Here is a 12,551-nt window from a genome sequence, read left to right as displayed (position 1 = left end):
CGTATACACAGTTCAGAACGCCCTCCGCGCCACCGGAGATGCTCAACTGGGAGGCGTTTCTCTCGCACCTTCGTAGCTTGCTTGTCCGGGTCATAAAAAATGAAGGAAGCTCACACTAACACGTAAGACTTGACGGTAGTGAAGCTGTACGAAGCCTCAGCGACCTTTACTCTTTCATTGTTGCTTTAAGTGTGAGCTTCTTTCATTTTTTTTCGAAGTGATAATCATTGGACATCACCTTGGAGATGCGTACGCTATGACGTGCCTTTCTCGTCGTTTCGAGCAAGTGTTGCCACAATTACGGCAAATGCTGGAGTTTTCTTTCTTTTTTTTCTTTTTTTTGGGGCCGATCTTGGCCAATCTTCCTGACTGGACAAGCTTGGCTTAATAAATGTGCGTCGGGGACGCAGGAGGTCGCCGCGAGCCACACACACGAGCGCTCGGCATTTTTTTTTTTTTTTTATCTGCCGGGCGGTCGCCGCAATCTTGGCCAATATCCTTAAGTGGGTATGCCTGGCTCAACAAAAGGGCGCAGGGGACGCTGGGAAGTCGTCGCGAGGCACGCACACACGAGCGGTAGGCATTTCCGTGGTTTTGTTAACTGCCGGGCGTTCACCGCGGGCAACCACGCTTACGTGCGCGGGCTCGGCAGTTTCTTGGTATTTTTAACTGCGGACACAAAAAATTACGATTTGCTAACGGGTTCGCTGTTAACACGTCATAGGAAATCGCCAAGGAGGATGCAGAGAGGACGACAAACTTTCGAGTTGATTTTTTGACAAAATAAATTCTTGTAAACGCACCCAAAATGGTCGAAGCCTGACCCAGAGACACCAGACCTTAATCTGTACAAGTAATCTCCCATTGTTCGCAAAATCCTTTCAGTGTACCTTTCAGGCGTCTCCTCCGCAGCAAACATGTAGACACTTGTGGTAAGACAAAAATTAAAAATTCCGTCTCTGCTTATTTTCGCTCTTTACAAGACGCACATGGAATAAAAACGTCGCCAACATGTAGATTTTGGCTTCACTGGCTTAACTTAGGCAACGGAATGTTTGGCTTTTTTATTTATGTTGGGGCGCAAGGGAAAAAAAACAATCACGTGATTTACAAATTAGTTTACGATCGGGCAAGATTACAGCGATGAATAATGACACATTCACTACCCGCCACATCGCACCAAACTGGATTCTATCGTTGTAACAGGAACATGACAAAATATGAGAGAAAAAAAAACGCGCCTTTGATGGCTCTCAAGTTGAAACAAACTTTCTCGTCCGCAGCTAACTGCAGATTTTATTAAAGGCTAAGACGTTTAGAAACGGTAATTATTCGTTACTTTATGAGCCCATACACTGCTAAGCCCTTATTTCTATGTGATAAATCACTTCGAGCATAATTTTTTTTCGGGTGCCGAGATAGAGTGGAACGACTCCTACACCTTTAAAATGCGTGAAAGGGTAGAAAGTGAGGTGTGTAATTTGCAGCTTTCATAAGTTTGTGCCCCGCAAATTATTCGCTGGTCTAGGAAGTTATGACGTCATGCCGCCTTATTTATCAGGTACAAGAAACGCATTCTGTTGTACAAGCACCAGCAGAGTTAACCTAACGTGGCGTACCGCAACAGCAAAGCCGAAAGACAAGCATATGGGGTTTACGTCTGCCACGCTAATAACATCTGGTATTGTCTTTTTTATCAACACCTGAGAAAGGGTTCTGCTTTGTTACCCCCCCCCCCACGCACATCTTTTTCCCTTTCTTTAGTAGGCACCATGCGGCTGTTCAGAGATTTGCAGCTTCGGTATTTATTTTATTTTCGGAGAGCACGAAGTGACACGCTCTGTTGTCTCCGTGTGCCGTCGTCTTTTCGCGTTTTGTGAAATTGCGAGTCCACACCAACTCTTCGTCGAGCTGTCAATCGTCGCTAGGTCCCCAGGGGCAAAAAAAGGTGTCACTCGGATTCAGGAAACATAAATTCCGGCAAAAGGAGAAAACTTTCGGAGCACCACCGGCCGTTCCCGCGACGAGGATAAAATCCTTGTTTGCCGACTCAAAAAGGCGAGTCCCACCAGCGTCCTCCCGCGTGTCCTACGCTCCCGCCAGTCGCGGAAGACATTCTCCTGCCCTCAATATTTTTAGTTGCATAAGGGAGACAAGATATATTGCATCAGTTCTCTAGCGCCTTGACAGGGAAATAAAAATACTGAGAAAAACTTGAGTGACAATCGCAGCGGACTCATAAATGTTCGGTGTAAGAGTACACACACACACACACACACACACACACACACACACACACACACACACATATATATATATATATATATATATATATATATATATATATATATATATATATATATATATATATATATATATATATATATATATATATATATATATATATATATATATATATATATATATATATATATATATATATATATTGTCTGTTGTCTGGAAACATAAAAACTCACGCAGAGCGCGAAAAAATAGGGTAAGTAAAGACAGAGACACACGAGAAAAACATTAAAACTAAAAATAAAATTTTACTGACGTTTCAGGAAGGGGACTTTCTTTCTTCAAAGTAAGAAACTTTGTGGGTGCGCCTTGGAAAGGTTGGAGGTTTTTGAAGGGATTGCGATGATATTCCACTAGACGATAATACTAATATTATTAACAACATTTTAATATCCAATCGTGTTTCCATACGCTCCCTGGGATTGCCAATGGGCCTTTCTGGCCGCCGCCGAAAGATGGTTAATATTGCTATTATTATAAGTATTTTGCACATTATTGTAGTATTATAATGTAATAAACAGGGCTGGGTGTGGATTAGAAATTTTAATTCGATTGGTTGCACAATCTATTATTAACCAATTAGTCGAACGTGTTCATTTCAATAAAATGGCTTAGAAAGGGACCATTTTTAATGGTTGTTTCTATTGATTGTCGATGCTACTGTATACAGGTCATTTTATGCAATCATTGGTAACTCGTCCATGCAGTTCCGGAGGCCGAGACATTCGTTCACAATTCGATCCGACAGCAGGGCGTTTCTTTTCTTGTTGACAGTCATCCCGGCTATGCTGATCAGCACAGCACGCGAGCGTGTTCAACACACGCTCGCTTTGAGGACAGGAAGTAAATGTGATTAAAAATGGCGTTGAGGTCAACGGGACGCACAGCAGCCTTTTTTACAACGGGTGCTAGTTCCAGAAATTAGGTATTTCTGCGCATGGCACCCTTCCAAGGGATCCAGATCGTCTTTGGCGCTTGGCTCACCTGGACTTCAACCAATTAACTGGTTTTAAAAAAATAATAGTGACTAGAACATTAATCTATTATTCGGAAGGTTAATCGACCAATCGCCCACCTCTAGTAATAAAAAAACCTTTACTACTACTTATAATGTACAAAAGTACGCAGTAGCGACATTCGTAACATGTCAACAAAAACTAAGAGTGAACGCGCGTAGCCACTGCTTCTGTCTGTCAAACGAGCAGGGCAAAATTATATAAGTTATGCGCAATTCACGATAGCACGTATACAACAAATTAGACACAAGAATAATCAAATGGCTCTCATACCAAACCACCATAGTTTGGGACAACCTATCAAAATGATGTGATTTTCACGTGTTGCTGCCAGTCGCTGGACCTGAATTGGTGGTCAGATTTAACACACTTGACTGAGCATAGCGTCAAGCAGTCGGCGCTGCGTGGTACCAGGATGCCTCCACGTCAGAGAGATGACGATGCACCCGCCTCTTTGTGCTGCTCATACTTGCCTTACGTTCAGGGTTAAAGGAGCCATGAAGACAAAATACAAGTTGGGTTTATTAGAAAGACTGCTTAGTCCCGATAACAATGATAACAATATCATCGCAATCTTCGAACAAATAACGGAAGTAATAAAGGAAACGTGTGAAACAGTCGCGACGCCCTAGCCAATTTCTCGCAACTTTTCTATGACGTCACGGAACCTTGTTTGTGCGATTGGCGGCCGCCTAACTGACCTGTCGCGACGACACATGACTGCACGTCTGTAATGGGGCCTCTAGTTCCATTTGACCGCATCACTTGAATGCTAACGTGCAGTTAACGCACTGAAAATTATGTTTTATTGTCGGCCCGTATGACGTCATTCTTGCTCATAACACGTCACTATGGCGCTAAATTTGAAAGTTTTTAAATACTTCTTGCTTTTTCTTTCGTTAAAAAACACCTTTTGGGGCTGTGATGGAGCTGAGTGAGATACTGAATCCTAGTTCTTTCAAATTAAACGAAGTTTTATTTTCTCTTCATGGCTCCTTTAAGTCGCTAAGCTGATGGCTGGCTTGAATTGTGAATCTTACGCCCCAAATGAACTGTCCGAATAAACTCATTTCCAGTCTTCCTCGTGCCCTTCAGTTCGCAGGTTGTAATCTACCAATAATTTTTCTCTGGCATGGTATCTTAACAGCCGCTGTGCTATTTTTAATAAGTAACCTATGATAATTACAGTATTGTTTATCCAATGTACACCCAACCTGCATACGAACCCGAAACATTGAAACTAGCAAATACCAATCAGGTATGAGTTGAGAGCAAGATTAGTAAAACTTTGGTGCGATTAATATGTCGCACTCAGTGGCGGGTGCCCACAACGACTGAGTACGATCAGGATTTCAGTTCGGGGGGGGTGGGGTGTGGGGAGTAAATAAAACAAAACAAGCGAAGCAATATTTGATTGCTGCATTGACGTGGATTTTTCTTCCCAGAATCTTACTCTGCCTTGGGATTTTCCCCTAAATCTGGCCAATTAAAATAAAACAAGACAACAGAACCAGCCAAAGGTAACAATTTATACGAGTGATTCCGTGCTCTGTCTCATTTTCCAAATATTTCAATAATTTCTTTCGAGAAATTGCATACATACATCGAAGCCGCGTATGACTGGTGCGTAGCGTGCGACACAGAAATAATTATCGGAAGTCATTATTCCTTTATGAGCATGTCTTCGCCGGTTGCTTCCTACCCCGCCCCTCTTCCCCCTCTTTTGCGCAGGCCCGTAGCCAGGATTGAAGCGAAAAATTGGCCGCGTATCTGCTACTTTCGTTGCAAATGTCGTCAAAAGACGATAGTCTTTGTAGAGATTTGCCAAAGAAATGCTCCCCTTTGCTTTCCCGCTCACCTCTCATGCTGTTCCTGTACCGTCGCGCTCATTCCAAGGTAAACACACTAAAGGTTTGCGCAAGGCGATTTGAATTTACCGCGTTCCACTGCTACAGGCCGGGTTCCTCGATGCCAGCGCTGCAGTACGGCGGAGACGCACGTGAATGGAGGCGGCCGACTAGAAGGTTTATAGAGCCGCGTTGCCATGCTCCAAGTGCGTTCCAAGCAGAACGTGGAACCTATAGCTAGTGGAACCTTTCGTTGCTGTTGCCGCGTGATTTTTCATATGCCGCCAGGAAGCGGCGGTTTTCTGCAGTAGCTGTAGAATACAATTTGCTATCGAAAAACTAAGCATCAATGATTTTTTTAATAAAGGAACACTGTAAATATCCCTTGTGTACTAATTTCCTGTCTTATATTTGCGTAATGTCTTGTTCTTGTTAGACAAAGTTGACAAGTATGAACATATAAACCGGGCTTAGACGTTTACATGTGGTGGTGAGTATATAAGACTATTGCGCAATATCAATTTTACTTTGGCCGGGTGGCTGACAGACAGACGGACAGACAGACATACAGACAGGCCAAAATTTCATTTCGCTGCACATTTCACTTTCGTGTTTTACTGATTCCAATGACAGAGGAATCAACCACATTTTTTTCTATATTTGCAGTAACTTTTATTTGTCCTGTGTAACCTTTGTAAATATATTGATTTTGCGCGTTTGTGCCTTCGCGGTCTTCCACAAACGATAAAGCTGAGGAGGAGATGCAGAAAAGAAAAGTTTCTGCTCATCAACGGGAGAGAAGACAGATAACCAATTTAGACAGATGTGGAAGAAACTCTTTTTTTTTGCCACAGCTGATATTAGCAGAGTTCTAAACCACCGAAAGCACACAAATCTACCTCTTTTCTTTCTTCTACAAAATAAAAAAGAAGCTTTGCATGACGTCCACCTTGAAGTAACAATGTAGACAACGCTGCCTTGAAGAAAGGAGTTACGGAGATGAAAACGCGAACCGAAAAGTCTCCGAGACAACGACCGGCCGGCCGTCCGTTGACACCACATTCGACAAGATGAGAGACGTCGCGAATGTAACGAGATAAATAAAAACGGAGAAGGGGATACAAAGGAGCGACACGCGAGACGGCGGAATGCAATTCAGCCGCGGTTGGTCTTTGGAGCGGTGCGCTGCCGGCAGCGTCCCAGAGTTCGGGCCCTCGCAAAAAAAGCTCGGCGCGTCGTCGACGCTATCGATCGCACAGCGGCGAGGAACCGGCAGATGGACGGAGCGCACGGAATAAGCAGCGCCCATCGTTCCCAAAGGGGAAAGGAGCGCGGCCGGACTCCTGGCCGGCCGGCCATCGCTGGCCCCCCACCGAGTCCGGCCAAGCCGTTTCTTTCTGCCACCCCGTTCCCGTAGTCTGGCGCGTTAGGTGTAACACACGTTGGGACGAGAAAACACGACGCACTTCATGAAGACAGTCCGTATAATCCGCTTGCAAGAAGCTTACAGCGAGAACCAACACCTGGAGCGTTTAGGCGACCTGGGTTGCCCGACGTCTCGAAGAAACGTCAACAAGAATGCCCCCCCTTTTTTTTCTTTTTAAACTAATGCACTGCCATTTATTACTCCGACCCCTTCTTCTACCCCCTCACCCAACCTCTATTATCTTATTACCTCAATTTCAATTTCCATGTCTTCCCTATGTTAATCCTGATACCCCATTGGCAGGTCACGTTTAATAGGTGCCGCACCCTAGGATGTGGGAGGGAAAGAGGGAGGAAGGGTGGGAGGAAGAGAGGGAGGAAGTAGTCAACTGGCGGAGCGTGAAAGGGGAGGGGAAGACGGGAAGTGCACCGGCTCTCTTCCGCATTCCCGTGTCTTCTCCACACCAGCTTTCGCCTGGAAGACCAGCGGGTTCTTCACACTATGCCCTTAAATACTGTCGCATTAGAATCTGGCTTGGAACTGTGAAATTCTGCAGGTTTTTTTTTTATTTGCCCATTTTGGAATAGGCATGAAACTAAACGCTGTGCGACAGGCGGCAGTCAGGCAATAAACCTCCTCCGCAACGCTAAAGCGGCGAATACGCTTCATTGACCATACATGACCTGCAACACCTGTATTGTTGTTCCATCTTGGCGCCCAGCCGCGCATAAGGTAGCAACTCGACAAAAGTCTACAGCAGCGCTTGCGCGATCCTTTCTGGAGAAGTGCGTGCGTCGAGTTGGCATATATGTTCAAGTTGATGTCAAATGCGCGTGTTCCGTTTACGCAACGTATTTTCTATACTCAAGGATGAGGTGAAATTAGTTCATAACGTAGTACTGCATCGGTGATTGTGACAACAGCTCAGGGAAAATTAGTGTTTTGAGAGCCGCCATTGTGAAGTGGGCTCTGAACAAGCTTTGCCGTCTGCGCTCCTGAATACGTTATGCCGCAGTTTATAAAATGCATTTCCGTGTTGTTCACAATATCAATTCAAGTGGCATATTTTGGGACGTGTGCATCTGTATTGCGGTTATCTAAAAGCACCAATGTAAAGATGCTACCGCGAGCAGGACTCGGAAGCCTTCCTATTAGTGAATCTTATCTCCGCTCCACCCAACCACTAATGGATGAGAATAACTACGCCATATGCGGAAGCGCGTTAAAAGTTCTTCGCTCTAGCCTTCGCCCTCCGTCGAAACACGCGCACACAGACACTACGGGGTGCACACGCCTCCGCCAACGCACGACGCTCCGCATTCCGATCATGTCGGTTCCCATAAGGCAGCGGTAAAGACAAAATCCAGTTCCCACCTGGGCAGGTAAACCTGGAGTAGGCCGAGTACCGGCGAACGCGCTTCATGGCGAAGATGGGCTGACTTGATCGGACGGACGTTCGAAACAAAACTCGTCACGACTGGATTCACGAAAAATTAAGGGTGGACAGTGTGCAGCCATCAGTATCGTTTAATAAATTCTGCTCAGCCATCTGCACAAAAAATACAGCTGGAAAAAGAAGTAGGTTTGCTGAACTCAAAGAGCAATCAGCTTAACTCGAAGACATCAACGCAACGAAGGCTTCACGAATAGGAGGCGCGGTGCATAGCAAATTTTCGTTCATGTGAATGAAACTTTTTCTAAGGCAATAACCGAGTTCGGTTACTTGGAGAACACTGTGGTCCAGGCGGGTCACAAAGATAGCGAGAGCAAGCATTCTTCACCTTTCTTTGGTAGCACGGTGACAGGATAGCTCTACTTTTATTTTGCACTCATCATTGAAGCAAGACTCCGTCAATTTAATATTTTAAACATCTTACTGTTCGCACGAATGCGCCTGCATTTAAATTGGCGCCAAAACCTAAGAGTGGTTGAAAAAGTCGTTAATTCGTCCGTTAAAGGGTTGCAGGAGATAATGAAATAACATACAAGACGTATTTCTCCGCCTCCAACCGAGCTTCGGCCCGCAATCTTCAGCAAATATCCAGAGAGATAGATAATGTATTTTGTGCGGCCGAATTATTTACAAAGGAATGAATGAAGTCTGTTTTTAAACCGCACGTAATAGTCACCTTACACCTAAATATATTACGCTGAAAACGTCCCCAGAGAGAATTATTCTAATAAAAGTCAATTTCGCGTGCCCTTCAACAGAACCGACAAGCACGGCGGCCAGAAGCGTGCCGGAGACGGTGACAGTAACACCGAGGCCGCCTCACTCGCGCTCTCACATCCCAGGCCGGCCCAGTGAAGCGGGCTGGTCGAGCCGCTAGCCGCGGTCCACGAGCGCTGCTCACGAGGCCGCCGCTGCCTTGTCGCTTCTCCCTCACCTGTTATCCGAGACGTCGTCGGTTCCGCAAGCAGGAATCAGGGCGTGCCGACGAAGCCTTCTCGCGTCAACGCACGTCGCAGCGCGGCTGGACATCGCCGACCACCGTCTGAGGCCGCAGCGACCGCGGAGAAGAAGAGCTACGGGGCAGCAATTCTGCTTCGGTCACAAATCCATGCCGCCGCGAGGTAGCCATGCTAGTGTAGCGATCGGCTCAGTCGCACCCTCTTTCACGCGCCGGAACAGGGGCCGCTTGTAGCCGTCCGCCCCAAGACCATGGTGCGGCAGCTTCTCCTGCAGACAGCGGTGCTCGGCGGGAAAGCAGCTTGAACGAGCGCCTCCCTCGACCGGGGAGGGAAAGAGGGCGCGCGGCGAAGAGGAGAAAAAAAGGAAGAACAAGAAGCGAGAGTAACGATAGAGCAAAAGGAAAACGGCGCGGGAAAGGAGGTGACGTCACAGCATGCAGCGCATGCGTGTTTCAGCTTGAAGTAGGGCGGGAAAGACTCGCGTTTTCCGGTGGCGCTGCGGTAGGGTCCGCTTCCTTCGCTGACGCCGGCTTCTCCTGACCCCTGGCACCTGAAATCGGGTAGAGCGCCATCCTTGCACCCGTTCTCCGTCCGATTAGAAAACGCTTTTATTGTTTCTTGCGCCAGGCGTTTTTAAAACGACGTTATTTTTCTTGTCTTTATGCAAAGCTTGGTACTGCTGTTCACACACAAAAAAGAAAGTTTCAGAAACTCCCAACTGAAAATAGTCGGATTAAACTTCTTAAGCCGCTCATCTATGCACCGAGACCGTTAAGTCGGCTTCACTACTACGCAGAAATGCAATTTTTGGAGGACATTTTCCCGGGTGCTAGAGGAAAAATATAAGTCTGATATCAAAGTCTAGGAAGACCCGAGGGCGTTTTATTAAATACCTCCATATGACAGCATTCATCCACATGAAAAGCTACACGTCAAGCCCCTTTAACGCTGGCTTCACCATTATACACGAATGCATTGCTCAGAACACATTATTTATGGTCAGTTTGAAGAACTTTATGCCACATAATGATACCTTAACACGCTTTATTTAACACCTCCAAAATACCCTATGTATCCCTATGAAACGGTGTACACCTAGCTTTCTTAACTTAGGCTAATTTTACACAAGTGTATTGCAAAAAACACATCTTCAGGGGCAATATAAGCGGTCAGATATGAAGATATGAAAGCCCTAGGTGTTTTTATTAAATACCTCCTGCAGACTCAAATTATCCCTATAACGTGCTCCTACCCAACCCCTGTAAAGACTGCTTCAGTCCTATGCGCAAAATACATTGGTGGGAGACACTGTAAGGACAATATAAGCGGTCATATAAAAGCATGGAGGTACTAGAGTCTTTTGTTGATAGCATTTTCCTGTTCCGCAAAACTGTGCGCGAAAGTGCGTCACGTCAAATGTTACAGGCGAACAGGCAGATTTTCTCGTTAAAACCACATTAAAAGCCCTGCAAGAACATCAAGCTTCTTTTTTTGCGTGAGTGTAGATGCCCTCAGTTTTTGAAGGTGAACGTCGCAAGTGCATGATGTATGAAACTTGAAACTCCAGCATACTCATTTTCAGACGACACACGACGTTACAGGCTTCGTCAATCTGTCGGAGTGTGGCGCCTCTTAGACCAGGTTATAAGAATGCCTCCCGTGCAAAAGAAAATATAAAACGCGCTCCTAAGTGACGTCTGTGGCGCTGCAGGCGGGAGCTTTCCAAGCACGTCCCCGTGCACAACCAAGCGGAGATAATTAGAGAAATAACAAAAACAATTGAGAAAACAATGAGAGACGAATGATACAGAGACGGCTGAAATGAGAAAAGTGCGCTCGCACAAGATACCTGTTTATTTCGTGAAACTGCCCGCTTATTTTTAGGGCGAAGGCCTTTGATCTGTACGTTTCATAGAATGCTTGAGGAACTACAAACAATTTTTGTGAGGTAGATGATGAAGAACTTCTGGGCACCCTAAGAGCCACCCGGAAAATGTATGATCATTCTGTCCATCCCCCCACGAGGAAGTTTCGCGTCATCACGGGTTCCTGCGTTGCTGTCCGAAAGTTGAATCGTCCGCTTTCACCGAGCACTACGGCAAACAATATCCTTACCATGATGAGATACTTACAAATGGAACGCTTTAAAATTTGCGTTGTTTAGACTTCATGCGCACAAGGTAGCCGTATGGCACACGACGCTGCCAGGGAGAGGATACAATCCCCTCCCGCGCTGTCCCACCACGCCCTTCTCACCCCTCTTTAAGCAGACTGGCAACTCCAACTTCGCCACCTCAAAAAGAAAAGAAGCAAGCGCTTACAAGGAGAAACTCTGGTTGGCATCCTTGCCCTCTCAGGCCCTTTCGCGTCCAGGGAAATTACCCGCCAATAAGGTATGAGCGAAGGCAGCTTAGAATTCGCACATTATACAAAAGTGGATAGTTCCAGCAGGATACGAATTGCGCATATGCCACCACTGTAATGATGACATACCAAATCTTTTCCACTTAATTTAGTTTTGTCCTTTATTCGCCCGTAACCGCCATCAGCTTTTAACTGTAGGTCCCGCACTCGCTACTGAACTGGAGCATATTGTAGTGTCCGTGAAGATCCAAGTACACTATGAAGTAATCACCCAACCCAGTACGCCTTTGAAAAGGCTCTTTACAAATTGGTGTAGCAGTCTTACCGACTCTTCCGGGCTGACTATATCTATCCACAACCAATGTCTAGAGCGCGAACTGCGCATTTTTGGTTCCACTGACTGACTAAATTGTGTGCCTTTTGTGAATGGGACCCCAAAATTGGAACTGAGTACATCGTTTGAATTGGGACCTTGCAGGGCCTCGTGGCTCCTGGTTTTAATAAAGTGTTTTACTCACTCACAGGATCACACGGAAAATCGGAAAGGGAACCAGCATCACGGGAGGAGGGCGGGCCGCTGTCGCGCAAGCAATACGAGACAACTTGAGAGTTGAACGCACCGACAGAGGCGAACGAGAGGCTCGTGGTGATGGCGAGTGAGTGGAACGAACTTCGGAGGGTGCTGTCCAGGTTGCCGATCAAGTGGTTTTGGGTGCGGCCTTAAAGCTCAACAGAAAGTTCGACAGCAGTTCAACAAAATGTCCAACTAGGCTTTCGCCATCACACTCTTAGAATGTTCTAAGCATACCCGGTAATTTTTTGCTATCGTCAGAGACAGGTTCACGAATGAATTAAGCTGAAGTATTCTGGGTATATCGTGTGGATCCTGTCCCAAACATTTTCTTATTTTCAGGAACTATGGCCTCAACTATAGAGATAAAAGCAGTAGTCGAGGTTGTACTACCTCGAAAAAAGGGCAATGCGGTGTTTTTAAATGATCGAGAACTACACAAAAAGAGCAGGCTTTGGTAAGATAGCTCTATTACCCTGAATGAGAAAAGAAAATGATTTGCGTGCGGTTGGGAGAGAAGCCAGTTATAATCTCGTAATCCAAGCTGGGAAACACCAAATGCCCATACAATAGCAAAAAAGGTCTGGAATGTTTCCATCTCTTGTGTTCATAAA

The 12,551-nt window shown here is 45.8% G+C and overlaps 1 protein-coding gene across 1 annotated transcript in view; it reads right to left on the bottom strand.

The window, feature by feature from the left end:
* LOC144178740 (cell adhesion molecule Dscam1-like) overlaps positions 1–9,287 on the bottom strand; it is a 306,042-nt gene extending 296,755 nt beyond the window's left edge. Inside the window, exon 1 of the mRNA XM_077706821.1 lies at positions 8,978–9,287. The gene's annotated coding sequence lies outside the window, so the exon portion shown is untranslated. The remainder of the gene's footprint in view (positions 1–8,977) is intronic.
* Between the last annotated feature and the right edge of the window lie 3,264 nt (positions 9,288–12,551).

Source organism: Haemaphysalis longicornis, unplaced genomic scaffold (assembly GCF_048455015.1).
Source record: "Haemaphysalis longicornis isolate Haplotype H1 unplaced genomic scaffold, Haemaphysalis longicornis Haplotype H1 scaffold_4, whole genome shotgun sequence".
NCBI classification, from domain to species: domain Eukaryota; kingdom Metazoa; phylum Arthropoda; class Arachnida; order Ixodida; family Ixodidae; genus Haemaphysalis; species Haemaphysalis longicornis.
The sequence above is the reverse complement of the archived record's forward strand: the minus strand, read 5'-3'. Positions and strand labels throughout refer to the sequence as shown.